This window comes from Brachycentrus maculatus, unplaced genomic scaffold (assembly GCF_059751285.1).
Source record: "Brachycentrus maculatus isolate JH-2025_06_01 unplaced genomic scaffold, ASM5975128v1 h1tg000266l, whole genome shotgun sequence".
NCBI classification, from domain to species: domain Eukaryota; kingdom Metazoa; phylum Arthropoda; class Insecta; order Trichoptera; family Brachycentridae; genus Brachycentrus; species Brachycentrus maculatus.
In genome coordinates this window covers 992,690-1,005,126 of record NW_028281017.1, presented here as the reverse complement: position 1 = coordinate 1,005,126, position 12,437 = coordinate 992,690, and the positions used below count along the sequence as shown (strand labels likewise).

Here is a 12,437-nt window from a genome sequence, read left to right as displayed (position 1 = left end):
CTTATTGCACTTTTTACAGTGCAACAGAACTTTTTAGGTAAAATCTGAAGGTTTTTTCTCCATTCGAAAAATATTTAGTATATTTAAAAAAATAATTAAACAGTACCTTTTCTTCAAAATGCAAAAACTACACTTTCTGCCCTGTAGCGAGTAAATATTAATTTCATTAATTGATTCGGCAGTCACTTTGTGGTAAAATCTATCCATTTTTAATTAATGTTTTACTTAGTAAATACCACTATTTCTTTAAATCTATTGTGACACGTGTTTCGATGCATTCCGCATCATTTTCAAACTAATGCGGAATGCATCAAAAACGTGTCGCAGTAGATTTTAAGAAATAGTGGTATTTACTAAGTAAAACATTTATTAAAAATGGTAAATATTAAGTTAAAAATATGCCGCTTTTGCTGGGATATAGTACATTTTCTGGGCATTCCGAAAACTGAAAATTGACGATTTTTTATTTACGACGTTCTTGAAAGGAGTGAGCGATATATGACTTATGTATGTAATATGTTTTAAAATAAATAAATATTTCTCAAGTTACTCAGCGTTTTAGGATGATTCGGTGAAGCCGTGCGTAATTTGGGCATTCCTCGGCAATTAGAGCACCTATTCTCAGCATAATTAGTCCATTTCGGATGTTCCGTGGTTCGTAAACACATAATGAAGACGTTGGATGCAGCCAAGTTCCTACCGCCAAAAGGAAACTCGAGTTTGGGCAGAAAGAGGGCGTGCCCGGCGGATTCGCACCGCTAAACACGATGGGGAGACATACACAACGCACCGCGGTCATTATTTCGAAGGTCAGCGCATGAAAAAAAATGTCTGGGCACTGGATGTGGGCACGATCACGATTCTGTAATCGTATTCATGACGCTGTGTACATGAAAATCGGAGTCACGTGGGACCAAGATGGCGCCCAATTTGAATGCCCACTTAATGGTAAAACAAGAGAGCTATTATAGAGAGGGTAGCCATTGCAACGCAATTTAAGAAACATGACAAAAAAATGTTTTTTTAAAAGTTGTTTATTAAATTTATCTCTAGGTTAATCATGTCATTTAAATGCCATGAATTTATTATTTTAGCATATTACCTACATCAGCGCGATAAGATATTATAATATATTTTTTTGTAACCACTTCGAAACTCGAATTACATTAAAATTGTACAACAGTAAGCTATCACCGAAGGGTCTATGACAAAAAAATAAAAATATCGAAAATGGGGATAGTTTGTTCGTAGGTACTTTTGTCTCAATGATGTAACTACCTATGTTTTATTTATTGTAACTGCAGACAATTAGTAGAATTTCATTTGATGTATTGGATTGAATTCTACTTTCATTTAAATATATATACAATGATGTATATTTAACGTGTTTCGTCTTTTCAAGACGTTATCAAACCCTTGATCATGTTTGGTAATGTTTGATAAAGTCTTGATAAGACGAAATGCGTCACAATATACATCATTGCATGTATTTAAATGAATGAAGAATTCAATCCAATAACCTTGTTAAATTTTGGATACATTACCTGACAATCAAGGTACCTATCTATGTTTTTTGTATACTCTAACTGTTTCGAAGAACAAAACAAGTTTCTATTTTCTCCTTTTTAATATAAGTTTTTCTTGGTAAATACCCACTATCTACCAATACCGCCATCTGGAGTTGAATATCCACTATGACAAGAGCTCAACAAGCTGCTTTCTAGCATTATCATCGCTCAGGGAGGCGTCCTGCTCAACATCTTATCCATGCTCCAGCCCAAGAAGACCGAGAAGGCGCAATTATACGGCGTCTCCACTTTCCCCCTTTCAGACTCAGACGATTGACGACGTTTTTTTAAAAATATTTTTAAATTATTCATCATTATCATTATCATTTTTATATCATAATCCATATCTATATAGGCGCCCGATCCAAGATTATTACTTTATTATTATTATACTTCAAATAACAGGCATCAATCTTCAAATACAAAAAAGATCTCATTGCTTGTCTAATGAGTGATAAACCGGATCAATAACAGAAGGAAATCGAAAAAAAAAAAAAAAAAATTACCTCGCAATATTCTATAGTATACAAAATAGCAAAACAGACCAAAGAAAAAGCGCATTTTTTTATGACCATTATTAGGCGCCGTCCGTAGCGTGTAATTTATTAGTTTTTTTTTTAAGTAGTGTACCATAAGGTCGGAGCATGTGGTCACCTGCGGGATACATGTTACACCATGCGCGTATAATGATAGGTGTTGATTTTGGTTTCCACCTCCGGGCCAATGAGAGGGCGATGTGAAATTAGTTAGGTACTAGCTTGGGTAGGTACCACCTGCCCATGGTATTATGTTTGGTAGTGGTGTTTTTCTATGTATTGTAGTGGTACTTCCTTTTATTGGTAACAAGCCAGATATTGCCTGTAGTTGAATTGTGGAGGTCCACACCAAAAAGTTACATTTCCAATATTGCACAATATATCATTTAAATGCAAATCTGTTCTCTTACTGTATTCTATCGAAATCTTTATGTAGAAGTTGCGACAAAAGTGACTGATCTCGGTATTGCAGTATGAGCAGTTCAGTTAAGTTACAAGTGAAAAAAGTAAATAAATTAAGTTCAATCTTTTTACTCATGCCCTTTAATTGATTCGGCAGTCACTTTGTGGTAATATTTAACAATTTTTTATTTTAGTTTTACTTGGTGACTACCACTAACTAACTAACCATCACGCCGCTTCCCTGAAGGGGTAGGCAGAGAGAATCGAACGCTACACCATTCTGTCTTTGCAAACGTTCTTCGCCTCTTCTACATTCATGGATCTCCACATACATACCCGACAATTATTACGACTCCTGACCCGGCCGTTTCCAAGTATTTGACATAGGTACCTGATTGTGCCAAGTTTTCCTCGGTCTTCCTCTGCTTCTTTTTAAACTACATTCGCAATAAAAATTTTTAACCGTTCTTTCCTCACTTATACGTTTCACATGTCGGCGGTAACTACTACTCTTCCTCAAAATCAATTGTGACACGTGTTTCGATACATTTTTTATTCAGTCTTCAATATATTATAGTTCTCATTTGAAGATATCGGATATATATATATATATATATATATATATATATATATATATATATATATATATATATATACCTCAACAATCTTAGTTATCTTGATACTTCTGAATTTTTCCAATTAATAAAATTAATTTAAAAATTCGTAAAAGATTTTCGTATTCTGTGTAAGATTGAATGTCGGCAGGTTTTTTTAAAAAAGGAAGACTTTTTAAGCACGTATTTTATTAAATATTATTACGCCTCGCCTGAAAAAAAAAGCCTTTAAAAAAACTCCACTTAAGGTATCGTTTTCAAATAAAATATAGCCGTTTGAAAAATCATTTATTCAAATGGTCGAGAATCGTCCATTTAAAAAGCTTGACGTCGCCCACCTTTTCAAGCTGATATACCTTGGGAATATTGATGGAAGGGTAGGGAGATGAAAGAAAATTCAGCACAAAAAATATACTTAAATTGATTTAATTAAAAATATAAAAATTATACGAAAGTGACTTTAACTTAAACTAATCTTAAATTGCTATCTTAAATTAGCTTAAAATTAATTAACCCTATCTTAAATTAAACTTATTCTAACCTTTGGTGGAAAAGATGCGCCGTGATGATGAGGTGGCCGTGATCCTTTGTGAAAAAGCTGCGCCGTTGGATGCTGGGATGAGGTTCTTCTTATGACGGGGCGCCGTGCGATGATTCTTGCTTCTTATCTTCTTCTTCTCCTAGTAGAGCTTCAGCTCTTAATTTGAGGCTTATGACCCGGCGTGGGTCTGCTTTTGATACTCCGGATGAGTAAATCCCTTTTTTCTATCTTCTCTCTCCCTGCGTAGAGCTCCCGCTCTTCTCCGCACTTAAGTCTTAAAACCTGGTGTAGGTATGCTTCTTCGTCTGATTTCTCCCGACTGCTCGATCCCCCTGATCTCTCCCGACTGCTGCTTACAACTCCTCGATCCCACTGATTTCCCGAATGCTCCTTCCAACTCTTCTTCTTCTCTGCGTCTTCTGACTGACCAGCCGTCCGACTGGTCGATCTCCTCTTACGACTTACTCCCTCCAACTGATCCTTCCAATTGTTGGCTTCCAAGAGAGTGACTTCCAAGTGCTGGCTTCTAAGTCCCCGACTTCCAAGTGATTATTCCGACCAGTCCGACTGGTCGGTCTTTCCTTTTACGACTGATTCCTCCCAACTGATCCTTCCAACTGTTGGCTTCCAAGAGACTATTCCGACCAACTGCCGGCTTCCAAGAGATCGATCCCACTGATTTCTTCCCGTTATATTCAGTTTCTCTTCTTGAAGATCACGCCCTCGAAACCATTTTTCATTGGCTGACGGTGCGCTTGTATCCACCCCCAAAATTTTCAACGTCTAGACATCAATTAGCAATAATTTTATTTGCGCTATATCGTAAACAAATGATTTTACTATAATCATAAAAACCGCCGGCAAATAATCCCTTTACAGGCCAGCGGGTTGGCGACAGTTTTTTTTATGATTCAAACCTTTTAAATACATTTTAGTTTTACGACAGGTAAATTATAAAAGGTCGGAGCCACAAAAAAATATTTGAGCGCACAGATTTTTTTTTTTTTTCTAAGACTAATTAAATTAAACGATTGATAATTGATTATTTTTGCCAGGCTAGAGGAGAAACGTGGTTTCACCACGTCAATCCACCCCGCCTTGTAATGGCAAAAAAATCAATCTTCAATTAAATTATTAATATTTGTCTATTTCCTAACTTATTTACTACTTCTGTTCGTACATGGTTATACTGGTGGGTAAATATAATATTTAAACTAATTATCCCTAGATTCGGGTGGTTCAGTAACTCCCGGCGCTACGCGTAAGTCGTATACAGATTTATTTCCTCTGTCTACCAAAAATGTTCCTTGCGTTCCGATTTGCATTTGGACTTTAAATCCTATTCCTAATAAATGTATCCGGAGATCTTTCTTTATCTCATTTTCCCAAGCATCTATTTCTCTCTCTTCGTTCTCCCCTTGCTCACGCAACGTGCCGTTTCTAGTTAGAGGCATATTTTTGTTTGTTTACGGTCACGTTAATCGATCAATAAAAAAAAATCGAATTACCTAACACCACACCTGTATTGTATTAAAACAAGAGAGAGCAAAAAAATATATGTAAATGTGCATTTAAAATTAATTTGACAAAAAAAACATATGCATAAAATGTGTAAATATTTACTTTCTTTATCTTCTACAATCTCCTACCCCTTTCTCAAGGTAATCAGCTTAAAATGGGACTGTCAATAAAAAAAAAATATGTATTCCTATACATATAAATTTTTTTGTAAGTTTTCTCAGGGTCGCGAACCTCGAAATTTACAATATTTCGATGGCCGACACGTTTTGGGCGCCAATTGACGTCGCCCACCTTTTCAAGCTGATATACCTTGGGAATATTGATGGAAGGGTAGGGAGATGAAAGAAAATTCAGCACAAAAAATATACTTAAATTGATTTAATTAAAAATATAAAAATTATACGAAAGTGACTTTAACTTAAACTAATCTTAAATTGCTATCTTAAATTAGCTTAAAATTAATTAACCCTATCTTAAATTAAACTTATTCTAACCTTTGGTGGAAAAGATGCGCCGTGATGATGAGGTGGCCGTGATCCTTTGTGAAAAAGCTGCGCCGTTGGATGCTGGGATGAGGTTCTTCTTATGACGGGGCGCCGTGCGATGATTCTTGCTTCTTATCTTCTTCTTCTCCTAGTAGAGCTTCAGCTCTTAATTTGAGGCTTATGACCCGGCGTGGGTCTGCTTTTGATACTCCGGATGAGTAAATCCCTTTTTTCTATCTTCTCTCTCCCTGCGTAGAGCTCCCGCTCTTCTCCGCACTTAAGTCTTAAAACCTGGTGTAGGTATGCTTCTTCGTCTGATTTCTCCCGACTGCTCGATCCCCCTGATCTCTCCCGACTGCTGCTTACAACTCCTCGATCCCACTGATTTCCCGAATGCTCCTTCCAACTCTTCTTCTTCTCTGCGTCTTCTGACTGACCAGCCGTCCGACTGGTCGATCTCCTCTTACGACTTACTCCCTCCAACTGATCCTTCCAATTGTTGGCTTCCAAGAGAGTGACTTCCAAGTGCTGGCTTCTAAGTCCCCGACTTCCAAGTGATTATTCCGACCAGTCCGACTGGTCGGTCTTTCCTTTTACGACTGATTCCTCCCAACTGATCCTTCCAACTGTTGGCTTCCAAGAGACTATTCCGACCAACTGCCGGCTTCCAAGAGATCGATCCCACTGATTTCTTCCCGTTATATTCAGTTTCTCTTCTTGAAGATCACGCCCTCGAAACCATTTTTCATTGGCTGACGGTGCGCTTGTATCCACCCCCAAAATTTTCAACGTCTAGACATCAATTAGCAATAATTTTATTTGCGCTATATCGTAAACAAATGATTTTACTATAATCATAAAAACCGCCGGCAAATAATCCCTTTACAGGCCAGCGGGTTGGCGACAGTTTTTTTTATGATTCAAACCTTTTAAATACATTTTAGTTTTACGACAGGTAAATTATAAAAGGTCGGAGCCACAAAAAAATATTTGAGCGCACAGATTTTTTTTTTTTTTCTAAGACTAATTAAATTAAACGATTGATAATTGATTATTTTTGCCAGGCTAGAGGAGAAACGTGGTTTCACCACGTCAAGCTATTGAAAATCTGCGGACGGGAGACACTTTTTTTATCGGCCTCATTACATATGCAAATTATGTATTTCAAATTATAAAGAGATATGAGAGGATACCCACACGCGTCGCGTTTTAATCAGAATTTAAATATTTTTAAACTATCCGTTACTCTTTACAAAATTTCTCCATTTTCCATGGGTTGATAGTTAATCATGCGTCGACATAACAACCCTTTTGCTCCAGGCTAGTTTGTTGAATGCGTAGTCAAGTTTAACGAGTAGTTAAATTGATGGGAATTAAATAGTTTTTTTTTGCAGGTTTTCAGTTAATCTAATGGCGAACAGATCTCATTGTATACAGGTAGGAACCTTTTTTTAGTCAAATCGATATTTAATAATATTGTGAGTTAGCATCATGTCGATATGATATATGGAATGTCTATAAAACTTGAAAGCGTATTTTTAAAAAATTCAAATACATTTTCAGCATTTCATTCTGCTGGAATTAATGCACAATGATGAATCCAAATTTTTGTTCATAAATACTTGATTTGCTGATTTTTTAAAAGGTTTTTTACTAATATTTCTACAAGGATTATGAAGAATATGGAAGTCATAGAATTTATAGGGCTGACGACACGTCATTGACTGGTTTAAGGCTAGGTTTATACACTTTGTAATATTCACCATTTTACTTGAGTTAGTGGTAAGTTACCACGGTTGGATACCAAATTTTACTTGCAAGGCACTTAAGCTTAAGAAAAAATATGAAATTAAAATATATTTTTTAAATATTTTAAAAACAATAAAAATAAAAATATTTCTCTTTATAAAACACTCAACTTTTTTTGCTTGAACATTTAAAACATATTTAATGATCAATTTTTATTGCATATATCTTTGTCACTTTATTTGGGCGCCTTACTGCCTTACCGTATTGTCGTGTAGGAAAAATGAACCATTACTCGATCGCGCCCAATGGCGAAGCTCGGCAATACGTTTAACACGACTACCACATTGATTAAAATGAAAGACGTTTGATTTTTGATCCTGTTTAAACTTTATGCATCACAATCATTAGATATATATTTTAAAATTACATTAAATGTACTTGATTTTTCAAATATTTAAATGTGGACTTACCGAGTTTTACACTTCAGGTGTCGGGAGATTTTTTCTCCGCGTCATTTCACTGAGATCTGAAACAAAAGGGATAAATTTGAATAACATAACCACATTGAGATGTCAATTACTAATGTAACAACCTGTTTAACTCACACAAATATTAACCCGAGTATGAATAGGCACACACACGCTCGAACCCCACATAATGGCTTAATATGAGAGGCTATATTATTATTCTTATGGAAACTGGTACCTGCGTGTATGGGTGCCTTTGTAGGGTATTTGTAAAGGAGTGTGTGTGTGGCAATGCGTGCGTGTGTTGTATCGAGGTCCTGTAGGTGATGCCGATTAAATATGGCCGACGGAACGAATGGTGTTTCTTTAAATGAAATTACTTTCTAAAAAGAAAAACATAAATAAAGATAAATATGATATAATACTGCTTCATCGTCAGTAACCGCCTTATTTCATATTTTTACTGATATCGCTCACTCCTTTCAAGAACGTCATAAATCAAAAAAACTTGATTTTTCAGGATAACGTTTTTAAAGTTTAAAAATATAATACAATGTTTAAAAATAAATATCAAGCCACTTATTAAACTTTTTACTGTGCAACAGATCTTTTTAGACAAAACCTGAAGGTTTTTTCTCCATTTGAAAAATATTTAGTATATTTAAAAAAATAATCAAACAATACCTTTTCTTCAAAATGCAAAAACATCACTTTCTGCCCTGTAGCGGGTAAATATTAAGTTAAAAATATTCCTCTTTTGCTGGGATATAGTACATTTTCTGGGCATTCCGAAAACATGTACAACTGAAAATTAACGATTTTTGATTTATGACTTTCTTGAAAGGAGTGAGCGATATGTCAAGTGCAGATATCTATAGGGATTTTTAAAATGGGAGTTGCCTTCACTATTATCCTTAATTATTATTCACCTTGCTTATCATTGAGTGGATTTTAGTTTCTTCTAACTTAAAAAATATATTTCATTTTAATCTGTGTTGAGAATAGTAGGGATAATATATTGTGGGCCAATCAGGGACTTCTCATCACTTGCTCATTTCTGGGAGGAAACCACGTAAAACTCCTCAGGAGAAGCCGGTCTTTTGACTATCGTCAACAGACTTTTCGTTTCACTAGAAGAGGGTTTGGCATTTTGTGTCCTAGTATCTATAGGGATTTTGACTAGTTATTGGCTGATTTAAGTGATCGATTTACATGCTGTGGCAAATAAAGGTGAATTGGAGGAGATTGTACCGATGCTTAATGTAATATTATATTGCTTAATAGTCAGTAGCCATATATTTGAGAGTTTGACGGATATGTAGACGGAATATGTTTAGGGATCTACAAGAATTATTTAATTTTTTTTTTTTTTTAAACATATTACATACATAAGTCACACACATATATATATATATATATATATATATATATATATATATATATATATATATATATATATATATATATATATATATATATATATATATATATATATATATATATATATATATATATATATATATATATATATATATATATATATATGTATATATATATAAATATATACATATATATATATATATATATATATATATATATATATATATATATATATATATATATATATATATATATATATATATAATATTTCCGTTGAGTAATTTCTATTTCTCATCTTTATTATATTATAATATTTTCATTTTATTTTACTAGTCAAAATATAATCTAATATAATGACCAGTAATTGGCTGATTTAAGTGATCGCTTTACACACTCTGACAAACAAGGGTGGGCTAGAGGAGATTGTAGGGAGGCTTCTGTCAAATTTAGTATTATCAGTGATCCCATGTTTATTTTAAATGCAAAAATCAGTTCACTAAAAATATATGTCAATTTTTTTTTATCGAAATAATTTTTTCTTGCTTCAAACACCGTTTTTGTATTGTAAAAATTTGTTTTTCTTCAAAAGAAATATATGCTTTTGAAAAGAAAATAGTTATTAAAAGGTAAAGAGTAAAAAAATAATATTTTTTAAATATATTTTCTTTTAATAAATACAATCAATAAATGGAGATTTTCTAAAAAAAAATTGGACCTCACTCCTTTCAAGAACGTCATAAATCTAAAATCGACAATTTTCAGTTGTGCTGTTTTCGGAATGCCCAGAAAATGTTATATATCCCAGCAAAAGAGGCATATTTTTGACTTAATATTTACCTGCTACAGGGCAGAAAGTGTTGTTTTTGCATTTTGAAGAAAATATATATTTTAATTTTTTTTTTAAAATACTAAATATTTTTCAAATGGAGAAAAAAACTTCTGGTTTTACCTAAAGAGATCTGTTGCATAGTAAAAAGTTCAATAAGTGGCTTGATATTTATTTTAAATACATTGTATAATATTTTTAAACTTTAAAAACATTCTCCTGAAAAATCAAGTTTTTTTTTATTTATGATGTTCTTGAAAGGAGCGAGCGATGTGTCACGTACTGTATTCTATATTTGCGAGGGGGTACCTTAACTAATAATATTTTGTCTAAAGTTTCCCAATAAATAAATGTCTCTGGATTAATTTTCTTTAATCACTGGATTGTTCCTTGTGGCTAAGTCCTTTATATCGATGTGGGACGGGTTTGTCGCCACAGATGCGCGCGCTCCAGATTTATAACACGAATGATTAGTTCGACATTATATTTTGATAGACACATTTGTATCTGTCCCGAGTTCAAATTTAGAAAATACAAATTTTAAAGCAACAGCTGCTCTCTCGGTTACAAATTAGTCCCCAGCAACGTATATTCTGGCTCCAACTCAAAGTGAGACAACTCCAAAACTGCAAAATTAATATTATTTTGATTTGAAAAATTGACATTTGAAAAAAAATATTTAAAACGTTTCTCTTGTCTTAGTCAAATGATGCACTGGGCACTGGTCATTTTTATGATTATAATAAGTTTTATTATCTACTTCTAGTCAACTATTCGCCCTTTATTTCCTTTCCCATTTATCACTAATGTATTTCATCCTGAGCTCCTTCACATTCATATAAATATACATATATACATTCTCGCTAATAAAAGTTTTCTTTTTTTTTAAGTTTTGCTTCAAAACAATCTCATTTTTATCAACTATTTCTCCTTCGTTTTCTATCTCATATAGCAGTTATGTCGGGTTGTGGTCCAATGGTTAGTGTTGCAGTCACCGAGTCAAAGTTTCTGGGTTCGATTCCAATCGAATAATTGATTCCTTTATTTAATAACTGGCCGCTGAGGGCTATTGAAATACTCAGTATGAAATTTTTATTTAAAATATTTATTTAAAATCAATGTACTTTAATACATACGTATAAATATGTATCACATATATTGATCAACTTGCCTTAATATTATACTTAAATAAATAACTAATCACAGTTATAATGTACAGCATTTTTGTTGTACGAGTATTGTAAGTATTTTTGTATCAAAAATTCTCAAACACGTCTCAAAAAGTGGTGTCAAAATTCATCAAACATGCCTCCAACTTTGTGTATAAAAAACTGCTCAAAAATGTTTCATTTTGATTAAGACATACATATTTTAGTCAACTAATCGCGAGACAGATGGCATCTCCACCGTCACAACGTCTCCAGAATCCAAATTCCAAAAATAATTACAGATTAATCCGTGAATTAATGTCTCCCTTCCGCTTTTCTGTCATTGTTTACGTTTTTTATTCCGAAACATCATCACCGTAAACCGATCCAATGAACGACATAAATTCACGAGATGTTTTTTTTAACTTTGTACTTTTATGTTCCTCTAAGAAAGTAGTTAAATGCGTTATTTAAACAGTAAAACACTTAACTCTGAAGGGTAAGCGAGTTACGAGTGATTTGTTCGACAAAATTGATGATTTACTTTTATATTATACAAAGGGAATATGAAAGTTTGAGAATTCCGGGGCTTACGACCTGGCATTTTGCTGTCTTGCGTTACGTTCACCATTTTGCCAATTATTGAATATAGATATTGCATTTAATTTAAAAAGTTAATTAAATAACCACTAATGTAAGATTCCTTTCGAGTGACGGATGATTTTTTATATACGTATAAATAATATTGACAGATGGTACTGCCATCAGCTGAGTACTCCTCATGACTATGTTTTCTGTTTTAAATGTGTCTACTGGTTTTTTTGCTGTTGCCTTATTCATTGTTTCATACATAATTCATATTTTCATTGCTCAAAAATATTTTTTGATTTTACGTATCAGAAATATGCGTTTTCTATTTTTTTCCTTTTAAACCAGACTGAGCAACAACAAAGCGTGGAAGGCGCAGATTGCTTAACATAAAAATAATAAGAATGAATGCTCTTTTTTTGCAGGATTAAAATATATTTATTCCTCCGATGTGTTTTTATTATCAAAAAAACCCATTTAATTTTAAATTCCTCGCGTGCGCACGCTTTCAATGTTATAACCTAATACACTAAGTCATGCAGGTAATTCTTAAATTAATTGAGTATTAAATTTCGATTTAATAAGATCCCTGTCGTATTGAGTAGACCCAGG

At 33.4% G+C, this 12,437-nt stretch overlaps 1 protein-coding gene across 3 annotated transcripts in view; it reads right to left on the bottom strand.

The window, feature by feature from the left end:
• pxb (putative Hedgehog signaling attenuator pxb) overlaps window positions 1-12,437 on the bottom strand; it is a 442,089-nt gene that overhangs the window by 285,638 nt on the left and 144,014 nt on the right. For all 3 annotated transcript variants that reach the window (XM_088266356.1, XM_088266355.1, XM_088266357.1), the window contains one exon: window positions 7,887-7,942. The gene's annotated coding sequence lies outside the window, so the exon portion shown is untranslated. The remainder of the gene's footprint in view (window positions 1-7,886; window positions 7,943-12,437) is intronic.